Source organism: Podarcis pityusensis (genome assembly GCF_964106645.2).
Source record: "Podarcis pityusensis genome assembly, chromosome: 8".
NCBI classification, from domain to species: domain Eukaryota; kingdom Metazoa; phylum Chordata; class Lepidosauria; order Squamata; family Lacertidae; genus Podarcis; species Podarcis pityusensis.
The window spans coordinates 61,187,498-61,212,931 of record NC_138033.1 but is presented as its reverse complement, the minus strand read 5'-3'; the positions used below and the strand labels follow the sequence as shown (position 1 = coordinate 61,212,931).

The 25,434-nt window shown below is 42.9% G+C and overlaps 1 long non-coding RNA gene across 3 annotated transcripts in view; it reads left to right on the top strand.

The window, feature by feature from the left end:
• The window catches only part of LOC308482460, a 33,940-nt gene extending 14,499 nt beyond the window's left edge, over positions 1 to 19,441 (top strand). For 2 of the 3 annotated variants that reach the window (XR_013989279.1, XR_013989280.1), the window contains 3 exons: positions 18,013 to 18,101; positions 18,182 to 18,252; positions 19,227 to 19,441. This is a non-coding gene — a long non-coding RNA (uncharacterized lncRNA). The remainder of the gene's footprint in view (positions 1 to 18,012; positions 18,102 to 18,181; positions 18,253 to 19,226) is intronic. The other variant, XR_013989281.1, reaches the window with a different exon arrangement.
• Positions 19,442 to 25,434: the final 5,993 nt, after the last annotated feature.

Sequence of the window (25,434 nt, the reverse complement as noted above, 5' to 3'; positions counted from 1 at the left end):
CCTTTTCCACTTGCCCTCTATAAACAACTCTTTATGGCCATTACCAGGCATAATAAGGTGGATTTGTAATCATTGGAACAGCATGCCGATGATGTCAGCGCATTACACCCTTTCAGTGCTTCTCTCGTGTAACAGAGAGTAACCAGAGAGCTAGCAATGGTATTGGAAGGGTCATCCACTCTTGTGAAATGCACAAGCTTATTGTTGGTTGGCTGGCCAAAAACGTATTCTGTGACCCATAAATGTCCTAGTTAGATAGCACCAGACAACACCCCAAATTAGCCATTTCATACCTTGACATCTTAGGAAGCCTCTGGGTTGCAGAATCTGAAAAGATAAAAAATAATTTGTTTTTCAAAACACACCTTTCTCCCAGACATGTATTGTATTTCCCCCCAAAAATAATATAGCCAGTGATTTCTACTTTTGACCAGTTAATAGGAATGCATTTTTCTCTCCCCCCCCCCTTCCATTGCTATTACCTCTTCCTGCTACTTTCCAGGTCAGTAGTTTTTCTGCTTAAGAGTTCATTCTGCTTAGACTGATATGCTGTCTTTTTAATGAGGTTATTTCTGGGTTATTAGCCTTCTTGTTATATGATATCTTATAAGAAAGACCTAATTGATGTAAATCAAATACAGCGAGCTGAAGGAAATCAAAATAATTACATATATATATATATATATATCCTTAAAGTTATTTTGTATAACAAAATTAAATATTAGGCTGCTGTTTGGTGTGTGTTTTTTTAAGCTACAAAGATATACACAACTTTAAAAAGAGATCCTTTATTGGTTTGGTTCATACAGATGGAATTTTAAGAAAACCGTTGGCATTTCTGTTTGCTGACTAAGCGTTAGATGGAAATTAGTCTGCAACGTATTTGGGAGGGAGGGGTTTAATGGTGCAGCTCAATAACTCCAGTGACATTTTTTAGTCGAGCATTCTTACATAAGCCGTTAAGCTTTAGGTTAATTTTTTTACTGATATTTTCTAGTCATACGGAAAGGGGAAGAATCCAAAATATGACAAGAATGATAATAAATTGGATTCTGAGCTAACTTGTTAACCAGCTTGCAACCATACAACCTTTAAAGTAAATTATGTGTACATTGGAGAGCTCAAATTATGTCGCTCTGTCCTACATTGGCATTCTCCCCCCTAAAATTGTGTGTATGCACACTGGCAGAGTAAATGAATGGTGAGGTGATGCCCCCTCCATTTTTTTAAATACCCGTATGAAGGGGGGAGAAACTACATTAATACTCTGTGGATTAGATGTACAATAGGTCACCTCCCAAACAAATGCTGAGACTTGGCCCCATTTAGTTTATGCACATTGAGAGCCAGTTTGGTATAGTGGTTAAAGTGGACTAGGACTTGGGAGAGACCTGGGTTCGAATTCCCACTTGGCCATGAAGCTCACTGTGTGTCAGCTCAGGGGGCCAGTCGCTGCCTCTCAGCTTAACCTACCTCACAGGGTTTTTGTGGGGATTAAATGAGACAGGGAAGAACCATCTATGCCACCTTGAGCTCCTTGGAGAAAGAGGTGGGATACAAATACAACGAAACAAACACAAACTTTATGCATTTAATTTTTTAAAAAATCTTTATCAGACATAGATGTGGTTTTTTCCTTATAAACTCCAACTTTGAAGCACTCTGTAACAGTCACCAGGCCCCAGATCCCTCAGAGCTGAGGCAGCTGTCATTGGTCCAATCTACACTATACATTTAAAACACTATTATATATTAGAAGAAGAAGAAGAAGAAGAAGAAGAAGAAGAAGAAGAAGAAGAAGAAGAAGAAGAGTTTGGATTTGATATCCCGCTTTATCACTACCCTAAGCAGCTAACATTCTCTTTTCCCTTCCTCCCCCACAACAAACACTCTGTGAGGTGAGTAAGGCTGAGAGACTTCAGAGAAGTGTGACTGGCCCAAGGTCACCCAGCAGCTGCATGTGGAGGAGCAGAGACCCGAACCCGGTTCACCAGATTACGAGTCCACCGCTCTTAACCACGACACCACATTGGCTCTCAATAACAGGAGCTTTAGTTTGTGAAGGGGACTGAGAGTTGTTAGGAGACTCCACTGGCACCAACTCTATAGGGCCGAGGTGTCTTTGGCCCCCTCAATATCTGTGGGGAGGGGGTAGAGGAGGCTGTGCATGGAGCTCAGCACAGTTTCAGTGGTTGGTTCCTCTTGAATATGTGTGAGGAGCCATTGGCCATTGAAGCCATGCCACACTGGGCTCTGGGCTTGACCTTCTCCTGGTGATGCAGCCACAATATACTTTGTCACTATAGACAATGTCAATCTTCCTCAAAAGGTATAATGATTCAAAAAGTCTAACCATCTACAAAGAGTTAATTTTGCAGCTTGAACAGGTGAGTCTCTTAAAAAAAAAGCACAGATACTCATTGATCCATATGATTCAAATAAAGTCATAAAATATGAATATTGTCCAATAAATAGTACTGAAGAGGAAGCAGACAACACTTCAGAAGCAGAAAGTATTCTGAGTACTAAGATGTTGGACATGCATATTCACAAGGAAAGTTAGATGACTCAAACTGTGAGCTAATGACTTTTAATACACCATTTGGACATTATAAATTTAAGTGAATGCCGTTTGGCATTACTTCCACTTCTGTGGTATTTGAAAAAGTCATTGTGGAGATCATAGGATTACAAGGTGTGGAAGCTATAACGCTTGATTATTTAATTTGAAAGAGGGGCCTCAGTGAATGCAACAGAAGACTCAGCACTTAGCATTAAATAACAGAGTTGAGGCTAAGGCTGCAAGCCAATCCTCACTTACCTGGCAGTAAGCCCCACTGAATGCAATAGTGCTTACTTCTGAGTAGACATAGTTAGGATTGCACCGTGAGTCCAAAGCTGGACTAGTATTACTTTTAGTTCTTGCCTTTGACTTTCCTGTAACAGATATTTTGCCCATACAGATATGATGCTGGAATTGTGTGTTGTGGATCATAAAAAGAAAAGCTTGACCAATACTGAATTTGTATACCAACCAGGGAGAGGCTGAGCAGTTGAAAAGGGAGGCTCAAAAATGCAAGTTGCCTCCTATTAAAAAACAAAACCCCTCCATGGTAGCAGCTCCTTCCCACCGTAAAAAGCCATCCAAACTCAATATTTTGAGTTGCATCCAATAGTAGACCTACTTAGAGTAGACCCATTGGAATGGATGACTTGCTCAAGAACATTAATTTCAGTGGGTCTACTGTGTGTAGAACTTAGTTGGGTAATACCTTTTGCCAATCCAGTTCTCCTGCCCGTGCATGCCCCTCTCCTGGTAAGCATCAGAAACTCTAATGTTGGAAGGGACCCTAGTCCAACCCTTTGCAATACAGGAAACTCAGTTAAAGCATCCATGGCGCATGGCCATCCAAGCTCTGCTTAAAAATCTCCAAGGAAGGAGAGACTACCACCTTCTGAGGGGTTGTCCATTCTACTGTCCAACAGCTCTTACTGTTAGAAAGTTCTTCCAGATAGTTAGTCAGAAACTCCTTTCTTCTTACATTTGTCCCTATTGAAATTCATTTTGTTAGTTTGGGCCCAGTTCTCCAATCTGTTAAGCTCATCTTCAATCCTGATTCCTTCTTCTGCAGCATTAGCTTCCCTTCCCAGTTTGTTGTCATGTGCAAATTTGATGAGCACATCCTAGATTCCTTCATCCAAGTTGTTTATAATGACCTTGAACAACAACAACAACAGGCCCAGGACAGAACCTTGTGGTACCCATTTGCCTCTTTTTCCCAGGACGATGTGAAGAAATGATAAAGTTAGTTACCCAGATATTTGTGCGTAAGAAGCAGTTGCACTGCATTTTAATTAGGGATTTATGTATTTTAATAACATATCATTGTCTTTTATACTTGTAAACCACTTAGAAGCCTATTTTGACCTTTGATAATATTTATGTTCAATAATAATAATCAGGAATAAATTAGTTTTCTACTTACACTGAGTCTTTAGTGTATGGGGGAACATTAAACAATGTTATCACCCCAACCTCTTCTATCCATCATCTCAGGATTTGGCAGCCTCCTCCTGCTGCCTACATAGAGCACATTTCTAAAACAGCCGTGTGAGGAACTGCATTTCTCGTGCTTCAGGTGATCACAGGGAATAGTTCACTGCCTGCCTGCAACCAGGTTGCCATTATTTACTGCACACCTGTGGCAGGCAATCGGCCTTAAGGCTGGCCATGTGACAGTATTTCAGCTGTCACATTTTATTGATTACAAGGCTCCATATTGGGTGTGCAGGCACTGGGGTCGAAGGAGAAGAAATTTCCTGGTTTATTGAATGGTTTGACTTTTGCTGGTTCAGGTGTATGAAAATGGCTGGACCTCACCACTGGGGCCATTTCATAATTTAATGAAAACTTAATAAACCTGTGAAAGCAAAGAAGTCTTTAAACTGCTCCAAAAGAGATGCTTAAACCTGTTATATGTGCCTGCCTATAAAAAGATGGATAGTGTTGCCATTCACCCGGGGACCGTCTTCGGTAATAAATTTGGATGCGATTTCATCTGCTTTCCTGAAATGTGCATCAAGCAGGTGCAGCCAGAAGTGGCACTTTTGGGGAAAGAAAAGGAACATTAGACATTATCGGGGAGGAGAGTTTTCCATTTTATTGCACCAGCATTTTATACTGTCATGGCATCTGATTTTGTATGATGGGTCCTTAAAAAAGGCATATACAATAACAAATATGAATAATTTTGGCTCTGTTTACATCTAGGCATGTTTAGCCTGGAGAAGAGGAGACTGAGAGGTGACATGGGAGCCATTTTCAAATACCTGAAGGGCTGTCATGTGAAAGATGGAGCAAGCTTGCTTTTGGCTGCTCCAGAGGGGAGGACCCAAACCAATGCATTCAAATTACAAGGAAGGAGATTCCAACTAAACATTAGTTGGATGTTAAGAGCTATTTGTTAATGGAATGGACTACCTTGGAAGGTTGTGGATTCTCCGTCTTTGGAGGTTTTTAAGCAGAGGTTGGATGGCCATCTTGTGCTGTCATTCCTGCATTGCAGGGGTTTGGACCAGATGATCACTGGGGATCCCTTCCAATTCTGCAATTCTATTATTCTAAGCCATGTGCTTTAAATGTATACTGTGGATCTGCCCAACTGGCTGTCATTCCTGTTACTCCTTCCATCACCTTTCTTCTTCCAACTTGAGTTGCTGCTGTGGGGAATTCTGCTTCTTCTGCTTGCGTTTCTTTGCTCTTCCGTTTCGTTTGCTAGCCCCATAGCTGAATGGCTTGGGGCCTGACTGAAACTGGCTGGGTGAGTATTTTGGAACTGGGGAAGTTCATATTCTGATGTGATTGGGAACTATGAAAAAGTAGGAGAGAGAGAGCCCTTCAGACATGTAGTTGTCTGTGGAGTCTTTCTTCCCACTTTCAAAGGGACACAGACAACTTGAGGGCATAGTCTGTTGCTCTGATTCTGTTTCCAGCTATGCGCATTCATTTGAAAATGTGAAAGGTGCCTTTTCGCTCACTTTATGGCACCACCTGGGTTTCAGATTTGTGTGCCAATCATCCAGAGTACAGTAATCAGCTTGTAGGCAAATCCATGAGATATATTTCAAGTCTGATCTGATATCAAATGATCCAGATGTGAAGTCTTGGTAGCTAAGCTCCAACCCATCCCATCCCATCCCTTCCTTATATCCCAGAAATCTTCTCTCTGGAGAGCGGTTAGGAAGATGATTTGCAAACAGATGGATTGCAACACCAATCATCCCTGGCCATTGACCATACTTGTTGAGGCTGATGGGAATTGGAGTCCAACAACTTCTGGAGGCTTCCAGGTCCCTTGTTTCTGCTTTAGAGGGCAGCAAAGCTGGGTTTTTCTTCTTCTGAACTTATTTTCCTTTATGACTTTGGCATCCTTGCAAACTCTTTTGGCCAATCATTTTGACACAGTTGTCATTCAGAGAATGTTCCCTGCTCATATTGTAAAAATAAAACTCCCTGCATTTTCTGTAGGGAACAAGCAATCCCTGGGGTGGGGTGGGGAAAGATTATTATCCAGCTTTTGGCTTTGTCTTATTCGCTGTATTTTTGGACAAAAGGAAATAAATGTGTCATAAGGCATTGGCTAATAAGAAATTGCAGTTAAGTGGGGAAATGTGCTAGTCCTCCAAATGTCATAACTTGTCTTGAAACCTCTTGTTAGGATGATGGGAGGAAGACCAAAATGTGTGGGGCCAAAGAACGGGATGCTGCTGCACTCATGACCATACCTCAAGAGATTGACATCATCAGGACTGTGCCCTGCATAGCAATGGAGGACCTTCGATACCTCCCTTAACAAGGTCCCCAGTTCCTCAGCTGCTATTCGGCTCAGGCAAGGCCTGATTCCCCAGTAGTGATTGGCAGGGCACATTGCATGCCTGCATTCCCAACATGGAGGTTGCTGCTAGTAACTGAGAAGGACGGGGTGGGGGGAAGACATGATGGCAGGAAGGTCAGTGCAGTGGGGGGCAGTGGTGGAGCCAGTCCCAAACTCCAGCTGTGCCTATCTCTGCACCAACCTCTGTGCCCCCTTGCCCCCCTTGCCCCCTTCCAACCTGACCCCTCCTCTTCTTGTTCTTGCTTGGCTTTGATTGCATATATTTATATATGGCGCCATATTACAAATTGACATGGTTTGCTGGTATCCCCCCCCCTTTTACTGTTTTTGTTTGCTTGCATTCTTCCAGAAAAGTTTAAATTCCAGTTAATTACTCATTAAAAACTAGACATCAACTTTAATAAGATTATGTCATCACCGTTCACTGTTGCTGCAAAGGGTCATTGTGAGTTTTGCATGCATTTAATTTGCAGCTGAATTGTCTCAACTGTGCTTTTTCTAGTTCATGGCTATTTCACTTTTGCTCTTTTTCTCTCTCCTTTGTACCAGGGATGGCCTGGTTGCTGAATGGGGTTTTCCAGGCATCTCTATCTTGCCTTCAGGTCTCTCTCCAGGCCTGACTCTGCACCCTCTTCAAGTGCTTTTGCAAGACTGTCTTGAGACATTTTGCTCCCTGAGGGAAAGGGTGAAATGGTGCTTTACATTCCATGTGAAAAATCAGGCTCAACTGGCAACTGACTCTTATTTCAACTTCTGGTGATGAGGCAGCATCCTTGACTGCACTTAAAATTTGGGATGGGTCAATTCTGACCTCTCAGTTTCTCATTTTTCCAGTCTTAAATTTAGCTCTCCATATTTCCACATCAGTTTGGGGTGTTTTGCTTGTTTTTGTTTTTGTTTGTTTTTAGAAGTCTTCATGAAAATTCACCAGCATTTTAATGTGGGTCACACAACCATCTCTTTCAATGCAATAGGGACCACCCAGTCATGCGATGGAGCATCAACCACATCCTGGAGCCAGCCAACCAGCCAACCCTACCCACCCTGCTAGATTTAATAAGACAAGAGGGACAAGAATCAAGAGGGCGTGTGGTTGGCCAGCACTTTGCCCATATCAGCTGACTGAATAAGCCGAAATCGATCCCACAATACCTCCAGAACATCCCGAGGGCTAAAGGTTCCCCATCCCTGATTGAAGTGGATGACACTTTGTGCAAGATTTTCTCTATTTTCATCTGCCCTAGGAATAGGAGTCCTGTGGTTCATTATAGGCCAACATTTCTGTCCTTGTCCCGACAATTGTTCAGTTTTCTAGCTTAAATCCTTCCTTCACCACCAGTTTACGTTCCCTCTTAGTCCCTGTTCATCTTCTGATTCACTTGGTTGGGTGTTTCCCTTACATTAACCTCAACCTGAATGCCTCTGTGGCTCTGGGTGACACAACAATCTATCCTACAGATACAATCCTTGCCCTCTATACAACATTACATATGATTTTCAAAGCCCTGGAAATGAGCCCTTTTAAGTGAAAGCCTCTGCAAGATAACAATCCTATGAATGACACTTATAACCCGTATCCTGAAATGACATGTGGGTATCACAAGAGAGTCTTCTGAACACTATCTTAATTAGATTGCTCTGTAAATTGGTTCAGGATGTGGGTTTTCTTCTTTATCTAGGCCTTTTGTTAAAACAACAGTAGCAACAATCTTTACATCGCAATAAAACATTTTTTTTTTAAAAAAGCAAAATACTTAATTTCATTAATCTGTTTAGCAATACCAATATAATGAGCCATAATATTGATTTTCGTACATAGGATTTAAAATCTCTACTTCTTTCCACCGAATTAAATGCTTCAGACTGGTACTCAACCTCTTTACAGTCACATCTTTAATTTAGTTGTTATAATTAGGCATTAACGGGTGTCAGAGGTATAGTCAGTTACAGGCCATTCTGTTCTGCTTGTCTTGATTATCACAGTTTAGATGTAAAGTAAATTAGAATGAAAGACTATACAGTCCAATTACAGATAAAAGCAGCAAACTGCACTGGGGTAATTAGATGCCAGCATTATTTTTCTTAGATTTTGTATCTCTGCGAGCATTTCTTGCTGTTACTTTGCTGAAGTCAATGCTTAAAGATTTTGCAGAGGGCCTGGGTCTTTGTGACATTGTCTCCTCTTAAACTTTTAAATGTGCTGACTTGATCTTCAGTTGCTACAAGTGGTCTTCTTTGTTCCTTGCTGTTTTCCACTGGGAATTACAACTGAACCCTCTTCAAGCCAGTTGCCATATCCTGTCCACAGGGCTGCATAAAGAAACCTCACTGTGAGCCAGACTTTGCTTCAGCAACCAGCGATGGAAACATCTGGAAAATTACCAGTATCATTGCAAATCCGGTTCGTGCTGTGGTTTCTGCAGGTGATCTAGTACCCCAGAATGAGATAGCTAAAAGGCAACATGTCTTGTTTGCACATGTCAACGAGACGGTAACCCTGACTTTTTTCTGTAAACATTTCTAAATAGCACTTTGGTAAAAAACAAACAATGCACAAACAGCAAAATGTGTACCCCATACAAAAGCTATAATAACAAAACAAAACAAACAAACAAACAAAAAACCACAGAAAAAAATATCAGGAAAAAATCATACATATATACTGTTGATCAAAAGAAAATTTGCACTTTGAAGGGCTGCCTGAGTAACACAATTTTTAGGCAACTTCTGAAAGGAGGCAGGAATAATTACTGATGCCACTTTAAACAGTCCTGCCCTCCCCCCCCCCGTAAAAAAATCCTGGGAGCTATAGCTTGTTCAGAGTGCTGAGAGTGGTTATGAGACTCCTATTGCCCCTCACAGAGCTACAGTCCCAGAATTCCCTGGGAAAAGGTATTGGTTGTTAAACCACTCTTAGTCATTTAAGCTATTTACTACCATCATCACATCTTATAATCATGAATTGCGTGAATTCCAGAGCAATCCTGCTGTCTGTGTGTGTGTGTGTGTTTGAAAGATGACTGTAGTGCCAGGATGGAAAAGGGGTGGTGGTGTAGTCAGACAAAAAACAAATTCATAGGCTCTATTCCCTTGCATAGGGAATATCAGGGGAATAGACTACCTTGATGAGCTTCTGATATGCTGTTCTGCTACCATAACATTGATGGTGGGAGACAGGTGGCTTCTACAGATGCAACAAGGAGGCTTCTACAGGGAAGTCCAATGGTCCTCTCTCTCTCTCTACCTGTGGAAATGGAAGTCTGAAATATCCCATGGCCATAAGGGACCCTAGGGACCCTTCATTATGCATTTCAGGAACAATGTGAAGTGCAGCAAGGTGAAAACAGATCAATCAATAATTAAGAATTGTATGCAGAACTGTGTGACCCATATTAGCATAAGAGGCAACTCCTAGGGGTTGTGGGGGCTTCAGGCCCCACAATAAAATATTTGAGGGGGCTGGGCCCCCAAAAAGTCGATGGGCTTTCATATTCAAATGGTGTGCGTGCACTGTGTCATGTGATCGATTATTCAGGGCGGGGCTTACCTGGGCCCCCAAAATATATTAGTAAACAGGCTAAGTTTCCATTCCAGTGAAGCACTACCTCAGGAAACCCAGAACTTTGCCTTTTGCAGTGGAGGAGGTGATTTTAATTAGGATAATTATTATGTTTTTCCTTTTAAGTTTATTTTCAAATGCCGGCAGAAGCAATAATGCATGATGTGTTTTTATGGACACCCTTGAGTATGTGTGCCCCCCCTCCCAAAAAATATGCCTGCGCATGCAGGAAAACTTACACATACACTTAAATGCCTACAGATAAATCAGCAAGTTACAGGAGGATCAGGAGACATAAAAGTAGTAAATAAGGGCAGGAAGATGCAAGATAAAGAACAAAATGAAAAAATAATTAAAACAATAACTATTCCATTCATTCTGTACTTATTACACCAGATTGCATTAGGAAAAACAATAAAAAATGTGATTTTAATCTGATAGTAAAACACATGTGCGCGCGCACACACACGCACACACACGCACACTAAAATAAGAATGAGATCCATTAATGAAAATAATGGATCTTCTCCAAACTGGTTCAACAGTCAACAGTCTGTAGTGCTGCTAGTGAGGCAGGAGTCTTTGTTACATGCTGTGGTTGCTGCAGTCCTAATTAGTCCCGCTCATTAACTATTGCAACTCATTTATGAAGGAAAACAAAGGAGCAACTCGATGAGACTTTCCCCCTTGCTAAAGTGATAATGTTATTTCGTTCTGCGATCTGGTAAATGCTCAGAGCCCAGACACGGGAAGAGTACACAGAGTGTGCCCCGCCATTTCAGATCTCTGAAACAAAAAGTGTTTGTTTGTTTTTTCAGGATAGATGTTTTGATTTTATTTCACTTTAGACTGCTACCTTGCCTGTCATGAGAACCCTCGGGGTGGCTTGCAACATCACATAAAAGCAGGAGCCCACAATAAATAAAAACCATTAAAAATCCATCATCCTAAAGCAAAACAATAAAGGCAAACTTTTAAAAGCAGCATAGACACCATAAACAACATAAAAATGTAGCAATTAAAAATCCATCACAATCCCCCAAATGCTTGCTGGGATAAATATAATGAGTCTTTACTATTTTTCTGGAGATTGAAACAGAGCAGGCTCGACACACTTTTCCTAGGAAGCAGCTCCACAACACAGATATCACTGCCAAGGGGAACCTGTGTGGTAGTGGATGAGCTTAGAATCACAGAAGCTGCCTTGCACTGAGTAAGGCTATTGATCCATCTAGCTCAGTATTGTCTACACTGACCATCAGCAGCTCTCCAGGGTTTCAGGAAGGGTCCTCTTCCAGCCTTATCTGGAGATGCTCCTGTTGATTGACCTTGGGGTCATTGGCATGCAAAGCTCTACCACTGAGCTAAGGTTCTTCCTCATTACAGAGTTGGGTCTTCAAAGCAATCTATGGCAGGCATGCCCAACTCCCAAGAGGCTGCGATCTACTCCCACTATTAAAAAGCTGGAAGTGATCTATCCATTGGATTGACCAAAGTTGTCTTGGGGAGGAAGTTGTTGAGTGATCGACCAGGATCAACCAGGGGCACCCCGAGATTGACCGGTAGATTGCGATTGACCTGTTGGACATCCCTGATATATGCAGTCAAAACACAATTTGAAACACAATATCTTCAAATATCTAAATAGATGTCACTGGAAGAGGTAGCAAGCTTGTTTTCTTCTGCTAAGGAGGAAAGGACCCAAACCATCAGAAAGAAATGGCAAGAAAGAATATTCTGAATGTACATTAGGAAGAACTTTCTGAGGGTAAAAGCTGTTTGACAGTGGAATGGACTCCCTTGTAAGATGGTGGACTCTCGTTCATTTGAGACTTTTGAGCAGAGGCTGGACTAAACATCTCACAGCATCCAGAGCCATTGACTCTCTATTTGAGTGGACTGGTGATTTTTTTTTAGCTTGTTGCATGGTTTACTTTTAGAGGAAAGTTTGAGGGAAGAATCTCTGGAAAATGGGAAAGTTTTATGAAGAAAGGCAAAGCTTTCCTTGGTGAATAAGTCACCATGCTATCTTAATAATGCAAATTCCCACAACTATTTTGTTCAAAATGAATATTAGCACTGTAATTTTCTACCTAATTTTTATAGTAATAACTGAAAATGTGGCATTAAAATAGCCACATAGCTCTTTGAATGTTACTAGTGGGCTAGAATATGACTTTTGTCAATAACAGAGCAGCAATACAGAACATTTGCTTCAGACTAAAGTGACTGTTCAGTGTTCTCCATGGAATTTATTTTTGCTCAGCAGTGGTTGTTTTCAGTTTTATCATGAATAGTGTGCTGCCTCTATTGGGAACAAATTTAAGAGAAACTTAAAGAGAAACAGGTTTAAGTTTGGAATGGATACATCATCACATTGTCCAATATAAATAAATAACAGAACATGCAGGAATATAGAATCATAGAATTGTACGGCTGAAATGGACCCCAAAGGTAATCTGGTTCAATCTCTTGCAACGCAGGAATCCAGCTAAAGAATCCATGACTGGTCCAATTTCCTTTCTGGTCATTTGAATACACCCAATTGCAATACATCAAGGGAACGTTGTGTGAGTGAATTTGCTAAATTGACTGCCATTTGGTGGGATGGGAAGATTGTCTTCCAGGCACTTCCATGTACTTCTTCTCAGGAACATGAGACCAATGGGATAAGCCTTAAGCTTCTTGGTCATAAGAGAATTCAGAGTGGGGAGGAGTTCCTCATTCATCAAGTAGGGCTGTACAGTTGTCTACGAAACAAATGGAAGAGTGGCTGCAGCCGTTAACAAAGACGCCATCGTTTCTGAGAGTCAGGTCACCGCTTCAGCTGGAAGTCCTTTTGTTGCAGAACAGAGATGGCCACTTTGACTGCCAAAAAGCCACTTTAAAAAGATTGATGGGAGAAACTGAAGGAGGATGCAGAAATTTGGAACAAGTTCATTTAACTTCGTAATGTGTTTCTGTCCTGGTGGTGGCAAAAAGAAGGAGGGGGGTAAAGCTCCCCCATCGTGGGAGCCTATTGGCCTAAATTGCACTTGGGCATTTATTTATTTATTAAAAATACTTCGGCCCGGACGGCATCAATTAGGAATGATGCTGCGAAGGCGATGGCGCAGCAGAGGAAACAATAAGTAGGCAATGCAATTAGAGGCCGTAATGAGCCTTAGGAATGCAGAGGGGTGCGGTGGGGGTGTTGTAAGGTTTGAACAATCTGTTTCACAGTTTAGCATCTACCAGGAAAATGTAGTGGCAGGGTGTCTCGTTCAACATTTCAGGGACTCCCGTTTTTGGCCCTGGAGGCTGACAAGGAGCTGACACCTGTGCCCTCAGCTGCAGAAGGGGATGTTCATTATGCAAGAGATCTCCAAATACGCTTAAGGCACTCAGAGAGGTTTTCCTCTTGCAAAGGAGTGGGGAAAACAGGTTAAAGAGCAGAGTGGCTGCTATAATGAAGTTACCAGAGTGAGCGAGCTTGATGAATGTTGACACCACTATAACTGAACATCACTGGCAGAAATTATATTACGTTGGGCTTCAAACATCCTCGGCTTTTAAGCGCTCTATGAAATAGCCCGATTAGCTAACTAATATTTAGGGTTGCTTTTGGAGATCATTTCCCCAAACTAAAACGGTCTCTTTGAATTTGCCTCCTTGATTTGGAGGTGGCAGAGAGAGGGCAATATTCTTACAAGGTGGTGTAAGTTTTTTTTTGGGGGGGGGATTGTTTCACATTGTTGTTGTTTAGTCGTTTAGTCGTTTAGTCCGACTCTTCGTGACCCCATGGACCAGAGCACACCAGGCACTCCTGTCTTCCACTGTCTTCCACTGCCTCCCACAGTTTGGTCAAACTCATGCTGGTAGCTTCGAGAACACTATCCAACCATCTTGTCCTCTGTCGTCCCCTTTTCCTTGTGCCCTCCATCTTTTCCAACATCAGGGTCTTTTCCAGGGAGTCTTCTCTTCTCATGAGGTGGCCAAAGTATTGGAGTCTCAGCTTCAGGATCTGTCCTTCCAGTGAGCACTCAGGGCTGATTTCCCTAAGAATGGATACGTTTGATCTTCTTGCAGTCCATGGAACTCTCAAGAGTCTCCTCCAGCACCATAATTCAAAAGCATCAATTCTTCAGCGATCAGTCTTCTTTATGGTCCAGCTCTCACTTCCATACATCACTACTGGGAAAACCATAGGTTAACTATACGGACCTTTGCTGGCAAGGTGATTGTTTCACAGATGCCTTTAAATGAGGATTGGACAAATTCATGGAGGAGAAGGCTATCAATAGCTATATGCCATGATGTCTATGGCCTGCCTCCATTGTAAGTGGCAGAAATGCTTCTCAATACCTGTTGTTGCAAGTCACAGGAAGGTCCTCCTCGCAGCTTTTCATCATAGGCATCTAGCTGGCCACTGTGAAAACAAGAGGCTGGACTGGGGCAGGCCACTGGCCTGATCCAGGAGGGCTTTCTTTATGTGCATCTTATTTCTTTTCCTGGAAAATTTCAACCCAGTTCGTACTGAAACAGTATTGCTAGCTAATAATGGTGGATGAACTAAGAAATGGGTTAAGAGTGGAGTAGTGGCAGAAGCTTGGGGAGCTTTTCAGTTCGTAGAAAAGACAAGTAAGAGGTGACATGATAGAAGTTTATAAAATTAAGCCTGGCATCAAGAGACTGGACAGAGAAAAGTTGTTCTTCTTTCATAACAGTAGAACTCGTGGATATTCAATGAAACTGAATGTTGGAAGATTCAGGTTTCGACATGTGGCACATAGTTAAACTGTGGAACTCACTCCTATAGGAGTGATAGACACCAATTTGGAATGGCTTTAAAAGATAAATTCATGGTCTGTGGATGGCCACTACCATGATGATTCTACACTGCCCTCCCTAGATGGAGGCAGCAATGTTGCCGCAATGTTGCTGAATACCAGTTGTTGGGAACCACAGGAGCTCTTGTGCTTGAATACTGACTTCCTATTAAGGCAGTGGTTGGCCACTGTGAGAACAGGATGCTGGACTAGATAAGCCATAGGCCTGATCCAGTGGCCCATCTAATGGTCTTATGAGTAGAAGCTGCTTTTCAGATCTTGGGGAACCCCTTGCAAAGTGTCCCACAAAAAAAGAAATCGCAGTGACATCAGGTGATTGACAGTTGGCCATCCCTGTCAAAAACAAGAGGTCCAAGAGTGCTTTAAAAAATGTCTGGTGCTGGTATAGACCATGGTTTTGGTGGTTTGTACTGGATCAAATTTGTTTTTCAGAGTATGATGCGGTGAATATTGTCTTGCTGATACACATCCATACAATGGGAAAATGGCCTGGAGAGAAATGTTGACGTTCACATCAGAAAACTATCAGATAACTTCATCATGGAAATGCATTTGGATTGGAAGATGACAATTAAAGAAATAGTAGGATTTGGATTTGTAAAGGCAAATGCTCCTTGATGCCAAGATTGCTTGGTCCATGTGGCCACCCAAATGAGTTTGGAAGGAAGCCAAGGAACTAAAAGCAGCTGATAAAACAGGAAAGGTAGTTAATCAAAATATAGCTAGCTTCTGCAGATTTCAAAAAGGTAATGATAATACAGAGATGTGTTGTGGAGGTAGGGAGAGGAGGGGTTTGAGAAAAGAGTTTAAAGCTGTGCAGAGTGAAGTTGTCTCCTGGTTCCCCCCACCCCGCCCACTTTCAAATATGACATCAGTAGTGAACAGCCCCTTAACCCATCACATTAAGCAGCAAAACATGAACATGTGAATGCATTTTCGATGGTTCTTAGAATGTGTTAAACGGCCATTTGTACAGCACTCTTCTGGAGATATGCTTGGGCTCCAAATTCATGTGGAATTCATAAGAACATAAGAACAGCCTGCTGCATCAGGCCAATGATTTATCTAGTTTAGCATCCTGTTCTTTCAGTGGCCACCCAGATGCTCCAATGGAAAGCCCACAAGCAGGAAATGAGAACAAGAGCAATCTCCCCACTTGTGATTTCCAGCAACTGGTATTCAGTGGCATACCGCCTTTGACAGAACATGGCCATCATAGGTAGTAGCCACTGATAGCCTTCTCTTCCTGCATAAATTTGTCTAATCCTCTTTTAAAACCATCCAAGTTAGAGGCCATCTTGTGAGAGTGAATTCAGAAGGATTTTATTGACTGTTGTGAACCTTCCAGCATCCACCTTCTCTGAATGAACTGGAATTCTAGAATTCAAGAAATTTTAGAATTATGAGGAGGAAAACATTTCCCTATCCATGTTCACTGCACCACACATAATTTTATGTATTTCCATAATATCTCCTCCTACCTGCCTTTTTTTCTAAACTAAAAAACCCCAAATGCTATAACCTTTCCTAATAGGGGAGTTGTTCCATTTCCTTGTTTATTTTGGTTGCTCTCTTCATGTAACACGAGAAGCCACTCCAATACTCCTGTATTGGTGTGGCGCTAGACCAGTCATTTACCTTTTTTAGAAAAGCTAATAGTGACACCTAAAGTCAGAACACGGCATAACAAAATGTAGTCTTTGCTTCCTGAATTCAATGGGACATGACCAATAGTGATATCTAGTGTCTGAAGAAAGCATAACCCACTTTAATGCAAAACCTTTTTTTAAAAAAAAACTTGTGTGCATTCATGGTTTTTTTGCTAAGCATCTATGCTATCTTCCGATACTAAAAACTCTTCGAAGTAGGTTATAAATTTTAAAAGCCAACTCAAGCATTAAAATTGTATACAATCCAAGCTAGTGTAAAACAGCAGAGAATTCAGATGAGATGGCAGGCTTAGTAAAACAGCCAAGAATCAAATGAAATCAAATAAAACAGCATAAGCACAGTTCAATAACTATGAGTCCTGGAAAATAAATATACCTTAGCCAGATTTTAAAATGTCATTTGTGTTCCCACCTTCAGAATCTTTCTTTTTTTTCGGGGGGGGGGGTAATTTCATAACCAGAGTGTCCACCACTGAAAAGCCCCTCCTTCTGGTTGACATCCATATGAATATGGAAGTCCTTAGAGAATTTCCTCTGGAGCAAATCTTAACGATTAAGAGGTTAAAGAAATCCTTCACACAACTCTTCCTTTGAAGGTAGTGCAAGTCATCAGGTGCATTAGGGCAGGATAGTGACACAATTTTTATACATGGATTTCCAAGGTGACGAGCAAGACACCATTGGAACAGAAGCTTCCTAGAAAAGAGAACCATTCCAAACAGTGACATTGTGGGAAACTTCTGGGCTTTCCAAAGGGATCTGCTTGACCACTGTGAGAACAGCATGCTGGACTAGATGGGCCTTTGGTCAGATCCAGCAGGACTCTGCTTAGGTTCTTTTGTAGATTTCACCACTATCAATCAAAGATCCACACAGAATACAAATAAGGGCTGTAATCCTATGACGTGGGAGCAAGCCATTGAACTCAAAGGGACTTCTGAGTAGGATTGCACTGAAGGGGAAGAAACAGATGTGCTACTCTTGATGATAAAAACTCATCCTTAGCTGTCATGTTTGTCTATATTTCATGGCTTCTGGGAATATGTGAAATTGACTTCCTGATACATTCAATGTTCTATTAGGCAACATGGATATACTGGTCTCTGACAAAACCAAAACATGTTTCCTTATCTTCTTTTTTGCTCTCCTTGGACTTCGGAGGCATTTTCTAACTGTAGCTCCATCCTGTCGTCATTATCCATCGAAGTCATCAAAATTTTAAAAAGCCTTAAAAATCTCGTCATGTTATAAATAAAAGATGGACTTGGGACAGTGATGGAAGACGAGTGCAGCGTGTTTGATGGGAAACGTACAATTAGTCGCTCCTTCGAAAGCGTCTGAGGACCACCTTATTTTCTTCTTCCCCTTCGTTTGCATGCTATATAAACAGAGAATCAAGGAATACACCAAGTAGCATCAACTGAAATTCCATAGGCAAGGGATGACAGCAGATCCACTCAACGCACATTAAAAATTAATAGACATTGAATTTTCTCAGCTTTAATTGATCTGCATTTTTGTCTTCAATTACTTGTATGTAACCTTGCTTTTCATTCCAGGGACTGATGCTGAGTTCTGAAACAGCACCTTGGAAGAGTGCTGAGGCACAGCTGGCAGGATCAGAAGAATTTCAGATCCTCCGTGGAAGGTGAGCTTTGCACGACAGCATCAGAAGAGATTAAAATGTGTTGAATGTCAATGCCAATAAAAGGGCTTTTAATTTGGCAGGGCTGTGGCTGAGTAACAGAGCACCTGCTTTGCATGCAGAAGGTCCCAGGTTCAATCCTCAGCATCCGTAGGTAAGAATATATGAACATAAGGAAATAGGAAGAGACTGCTGGGTTAGGTCAATGGCCCATCTAGTCTAGTATCCTGTTCTCACAGTGGCCAAACAGATGCCTATGGGGAAACCAGCAAGCAGGATTTGAGTACAAGAGCACTCCCCCCCCATGCTTTCCACCAACTGGTCTTCAGAAGCATTGCTGCCTCCAGCTGTGGAGGCTGGTAAGTCTAGGGGTGTCTCCACAAATCTAGAGTGGAGTCCCTAAGGTGGTTGGATGGTGTCTGTGATGGACAGCATAGCCAGACTAGAGTCTGGTGATGCAGTTCCTCTGAAACTCTGCCAGAGTATTGGAGCCTCTTGCTGATTGGCTCCAAAGTCAGCTAGCCACAGAGGGGGGAGGAACAGCACTTTGTGTGTGGGGGAGAGAATAAAAGGAGCATTTTCTGAGGGAGAGAGTTAGATAGGGCTGGATTTAAGATGAGAGACAGGGTTTGGTTTTGAGACATGGCTACGTTTCAGGTTGGGAGATAGGGAATGAGATAGGGAGAACTGGTTCTGAGTTAAGTTAAACATCCACACTGAGGAAACTACCCATAGCGAGAGGACAGGTTGGATAGGGAGACAGTGTTGAGGGTCTGGGAAGAGTATACAGACAGGAGTGTTCTGGGAGGGCTGAGTCTGAGCCACGAGAGATAGATCCTGTGGGAATTCAGGCTACCAGGGTCTCAGTATAGCCAGAAGGGGAGAGTTCTTCTAGGTACAGAAGACCCCCAGCCCAGTGATAAGGGGTGAGGTGACACCCTGGGTCTGTTGTACCATTTAGAAGACCTCAGGTGTGGGATGGTTAAAAGAGTGGGTAACTGAGGAGAAGTGCCCCTTGCTTATGAACCAAAATATTAAGCTGTGAAAGAAACTGTATGGTGTTGAAAGTATTCAACTGTAATATCTAAGTAACAGAAACTGAGTTGAGCATTTTACCCTCTATTCTAGAAACCTGAACATCTACCACCTGAAGTGTAACAACTGATTTTTAGTAACTGAAGTTTACGAAGAGTTGTGCCTATAGTATTGTGCATAAGCCTGAGACATCTTATAGTTAGTTAAAGTAAACAAGTTAACTTCTACCTGAAAGAACACATTTCCTGACCCACTTTGTTTCATAAACTTCTTTTTGTTTAATAAAGCTTTTCTTGTTTGTTTGACCAGCTCCTGCCAGAGACTATAAATCATTAAGTTTTCCCTCACACAAGTCCCCCACTATATAATCTGTGGTAAATTGTAGAAATTTGTGTAATTAGTGTACTGTGAGGTGGGTCCAAAGCATCTGCAAGGGGTCAAGTTTGCAGAAGGCTGGTACCTTCTATGAGGGGTACTCTTACATATTGAGAACGGCCTCAAATACATATAATTTTCAGATTGTGCTAGTTGTATATGGTTGGCTGAGAAAAGTGTCTAGGAACTGCAGGTTTCTAGTTACACCACATTTAACACCAGAATTCAGAAGGTTGCCTCCTTCTGCCAGTTATGTGCTTTCCTGGATCTGGCCACTGTCCCCCATGCCCTGGTCGCATCCAGATGGCAACATGCTCCATGTGAGAATGCTGCCTCCCAAAAACATTCAGAAACTTTGCTGATCATATCACCCCTGATTAATTTCACTCTGCACTGGTTTCCAAGAAAGATTGTGTTCAGATCAAAGGAAGTAGTAGGAACTGCTCTATTCTGCCTTTGTCACCCCCTACCTGGAGTCCTGTGTTCAGTTCTGGGCACCACCATTTAAGAAGGATATTGACAAGCTGGAATGTGTGCAGAAGAGGGCAGCCAAGATGATCAAGGGCCTGGAAACCAAGCCTGATGAGGAATGATTGATGGAGTTGGGGGCGTTTAGCCTGGAGAAGAGAAGACTGAGAGGAAAATATCTTAAGGGCTGTCACATGGAAGATGAATAAAGCTTGTTTTCTGCAGCTCCAGATGGCAGAACCCAAACCAATAGATTCAAATTGCTAGAAAAGAGATTCTGACTAAACATTAAGATGAACGTCCTGATGGTAAGAGCTGTAAAAACTGCTCTAGTTCAAGATGCAGTGTCATGGGCTGCCCTGAAGAAGAAGAAGAAGAAGAGGAGGAGGAATTTGGATTTGATATCCAGCGGCTAACATTCTCCTTTCCCTTCCTCCCCCACAACAAACACTCTGTGAGGTGAATGAGGCTGAGAGACTTCAGAGAAGTGTGACTAGCCCAAGGTCACCCAGCAGCTGCATGTGGAGGAGCAGAGACGCGAATCCGGTTCCGCAGATTATGAGACTACCGCTCTTAACCACTACACCACACTGGCTCCCTGAAAGAAGGCAGGGCTGGCTGACACACGAAAAAGCAGCACTCAACACTGCAACATTTTGTTGCAGCTCCCACTTGTTTTCCTGTGTAGCTGAATGCCAGCGGGTACTCAGGTACTCTTTCTCTTTTTGGGGCGCCTGGCAAAACAAAATTGTCAGGGTGGGTGAGTGGATGTGCTGGCAAAAGAGACCTTTCCTCATATGTCTACATAATATTGCCCCCACCCCACCCCCATAATGGCACAAAGGCCATTTGGTCTCAATCCAGGCAGCAAAAGTTTTCAATGCATATCCACAGAAGGGTTCCTTTATTTGAATTGCTGGCTGCACCACAAATATTATTGATTTTCAGTTTTATGAATATTCAGTGAATTATGGGTTGATCCGAAAGAAAACATGTCACACCCTGGGAGTCTGATCTCTGAGAGATAGAAAGAGGGAGAGGGAGAGGGAGAGGGAGAGGGAGAGAGAGAGAGAGAGAGAGAGAGAGAGAGAAAGTGTGTGGTCTTGCATGTGGGGGTCCCTCCATGCATCATCTATGGAAGGCGAGTGAAAGGATCATCTGTCTTGAGGGGAATGATTGTCCACGCTCTCAGTGAAAGGTCAATGACTGGTGGGTATTAATTAATCCAGCTGGGCACACAGCATTCAAGGTTTAACCGTGTCCACGTTTTTAATAATGATGATAGATTTTAAAGACCAGCCTTTGAGCAATGGAATCCCATCTGTTTCAGGCAGGATCTCTGAAGTTTCCAAACCACCTTTTAGGATGAAATGATGGAATTTTCTTTTCTTTTCAAATGGGACATAGGGCATGGCGGGAGAGTGCAGAAGCAGTTGCGCCAAATGGTTTGATGTGCTTTTTATTGTGATTTCATGCTGAATTTTGTAAACCCATTTCAGATACTGTTTTGGAAAAGGGTAAAAAAACAACAACGGCACAGAAATATTTTAAAGAAATAATACACTTCTGGAGCAAGTGCTTTGACTAAACTGCCTTAGAAAGGGGAAAGGTGTCAATGTGTGAGACACCTGCAAAAGGTTTTCTTGGTGGCTGTGTGTGTGTGGTGGGGTCATCACAGCAGCAATTAAATCAATGCTTTTCTGACAATGCTTATTTGGACCATAGAACATATTATATAGAGCCATGTGCAACTGTGTTTAACAAGTAGTTTGGTCTTTTCTCAAGCCGGGAAACCAACTTCAGCCGTTCCCAAATAGCTCCATCGTAGGGCACAAGCTCTGAACGCCAAATAGTCTCAGGTTCAGTCCTCAGTTTCTTCAGTGTAATAGTCAAGTAGCAGACCTTTGTTTCACACCCCAAAAAACTGCTGTCAGTCACAGTCAACTGGGGACCAGTTAACCTGTGAGATCACCTTACCTGAAGGTGACCCAGAAACTACAACTAATCCAGAATGCGGCAGCTAGACTGGTGACAGGGAGCAGCCACTGAGACCACATAACACTGGTCTTGAAAGACGTATACTGGCTCCCAGTACGTTTCTGAGCACAGTTCAAAGTGTTGGTGCTGACCTTTAAAGCCCTAAACGGCCTCCGTCCAGTATACCTGAAGGAGCGTCTCCACCCCCATCGTTCTGCCCGGACACTGAGGTCCAGCGCTGAGAGCCTTCTGCCGGTTCCCTTGCTGCAAGAAGTCAAGTTACTGGGAACCAGGCAGAGGGCCTTCTCAGTAGTGGCACCTGCCCTGTGGAACGCCCTCCCACCATATGTCAAGGAGAAAAACAACTACCAGACTTTTAGAAGACATCTGAAGGCAGCCCTGTTTAAGGAAGCTTTTAATGTTTCATAGGCTATTGTATTTTAATACTTTGTTGGAAGCCGCCCAGAGTAGCTGGGGAAACCCAGCCAGATGGGCAGGGTATAAATAAATAAAATAATAATAATAATAATAATAATAATAATAATAATAATAATAATTACTACTACCCCATATATCTTACTCAGTTGCTCTGATCTGCAAAACTGGTACCACAGAATGCCAATTCTGCATTTGTTAGATATTTGATCTTTCAATGCGATAGCACACACACTTTGGAACTGCCTGCCTATTGACCTCAGGCATACGGCGTAGCTCAGTTGGTTAGAGTGTTTTGCTGATAACACCAAGGTTGAGGGTTCAATCCCCCATAAGGGACAGGTGCATATTCCTGCATTGCAGGGGTTGGACTAGCTGATCCTCAGGGTTCCTTCTAACTCCAAGAAGCAGCATTTCTCCGCAGAATGATTTTTCCATACAAATATTTGGCCCAGTGTGAATACTGGGAAAGCAGGCTTCTATGAAAGGTGCTTTCATTGTACAGAGGTACCTCGGGTTAAGTACTTAATTCGTTCCGGAGGTCCGTTCCTAACCTGAAACTGTTCTTAACCTGAAGCACCACTTTAGCTAATGGGGCCTCCCACTGCTGCCACGCCGCTGCCGCGCGATTTCTGTTCTCATCCTGAAGCAAAGTTCTTAACCCGAGGTACTATTTCCGGGTTAAGAACTGTCTGAAACCTGAAGCGTATGTAACCTGAAGCGTATGTAAGCTGAAGCATATGTAACCCGAGGTACCACTGTACTTTTTTGTGGTGCCTACTAAAAACACTTTTGTTTAGACAAATCCACCCAAATATAGGGAAGGTTTAATATGTTTTTAGTTCATCACTGATTTCAATTTTTCTATGTTTTAAATAGTTGCTTTTGAATGTTTTGCTTTCTTCTTTCTGTAAACTGCTTTGTGGGTTGCGTGGCAAGACCCCTCCCCCATGTGAAAACAAGACACTGGACACATTACATAAGGTTAATGGGCATAAAAAGGCCACAACTTTATTGATTACAGAGTTGAAAGGTATTGGCCTTAGGCATTGGCTCCTATCGACTACCCGGTAAGCAACCCGGGAAGGGTTAACCACAAACCGTGGGAGTCCTGTTGAAGTACGCCAACTAGGATCCCACGGGTGTCACCGTTCGGGGGCGTGCCGGGGGCCCTTACCTCCCTAGGTTTCGGACAAGGCAACGCCCCCCGGAGTCCTCTACCGGACTACCCTTTCCATGGGGGAAGGTGATGGCGCTTCCTTCCCCCCCAGACATTTGCATAACAATAAACCCCTGCCAATGCCTAACCACCAAACACTGTGAAGTTGTGACGATTGCTACGAGGTAGGCGAAAAAACCAAAAGGCTGACAGTGCGCCAACTTGGAAAAATTCCTACCAGGCCCCTTACGGCGACCAACCGGAGTCCATAGCAAGGTCAAAGCTAGCTACGCCTAAAGGGTGGGTGGGATGGGAAAATATCCGCTCAGGTGGCGAGGGGCAAAGAGGGCGGTCCCCGGGCGTACCTGGCCTTAAATAGATCAGGCCACGCCTCCCCGGCCTGCCGATTGGCGGGTCAGGTCGGAGGCACGCCCGGGGATTCCCTGAGTCTCGCGGGGGCATAAGGCCAGCCCCCGCGTGTGGGAGGGGGTCGCCCGCAACCCCCTCTCCTCCGAAGGCGGAAATGGCTTTCTTTTTTTTTTCCAATCAAGTATAAATTTATGAAATAAAAATAAATAGCAGGCAATAGTTGGCTGGTAGGAGCCATGATCTGACTTAGTTTAAGGCTGCTCCAGATGTATGCAGAGACATAAGAAGAAGTCTTGCTGGATCAGACTGAAGGACCATGTAGTTCAGCAACCTGTTCCCACAGTGGCAGCCCAGATGCCCCAATGGGAAGCTCTGAAGCAGGACACACCCACAATTTCACTTTTCTCCTTATGGTCTCTAGCGACTGGTATTCGGAGCTGAGCAGCCTCTAAATACCGAAGGCAACATAGCTCTCATGACATTCAAGGAAAGACATTTCTCTGAGGGCATAGCCATGTTCTCCAAACTTTCTCTAGTTCTAGAAGTTTCCAGTGCTTCAGAAACCCTTCAGTGACAAGTAGAAAACGAGCTCCAATAAATTCCATCTGGAGCCAGGCTAAGTTCTTGCTGGTGTCTCTGAACACTTTTGAATGACCAGTGTGAGCCTCTGCAGCCGCACTTTAGTCCATCAAGGACATCTTTAAGATGCACATCCTCTGCAAATGATAATCTTTAGTCACTTCTATCGCTTTCGCTTGGAGTGTTAACACCTTTATTTCAGCTCACTCTTCCATTCAAAGCAGTGGCTCTCCCCCCCCTTCTTCTTCTTCTTCTTTTTTTACTGTAGGAAATATCAATACTAATTTGGACCTCTAATTGAACAAAAACAGCAGATGTGAAGTTGATAAATAAAAGGTCTTCTTGCTGTCTCTTGGGTGTTCTCCAGCCTACTCCTTATTTCTGAAGCATCTCTCATTGCTGTTTCTATTTTGACCTTCAGATGCTGTAACTACATGGCTCCTATTGTACATCCCTTCTCTCTCCCCCCCCCCCCGCCACCCCATTTCTCTGCCTACTCACAGAAACCTAAATGGTGGGTGCCGTTTTTTGTCCTGATAAAGTCACTCGTTAGAGCTATTCCTAGTAGACATTTGGGTCTTAAAACTGCACTCCTTTACAGAGGCCTGTGTTGCATTTACTGCTTGTCGATTTTGGTTCTAAAAGGGAGAGGGAGAGAGAGGGAGAGAGAAGAGAAAGGGGAGAGAGAGAGAGAGAGAGAGAGAGAGAGAGAGAGAGAGAGAAGAGAAAGGAGAGAGAGAGAGAACTCAGCCTCTCTGCAGGAGTTGCCCAGCCTGTCCATTTATTCTGTATCCAGTCCCATCAAGCATACAATTACTGTAACTAAAGTTATAAACTCTTCTGTTTGAGAGTCTTTTTATGGGTCACTTAGGATAAACTACTTACACAACAGCAACTGCTTGGGTAGGGCCTTTTTTACATGCATCAGGAGGTGAGCTC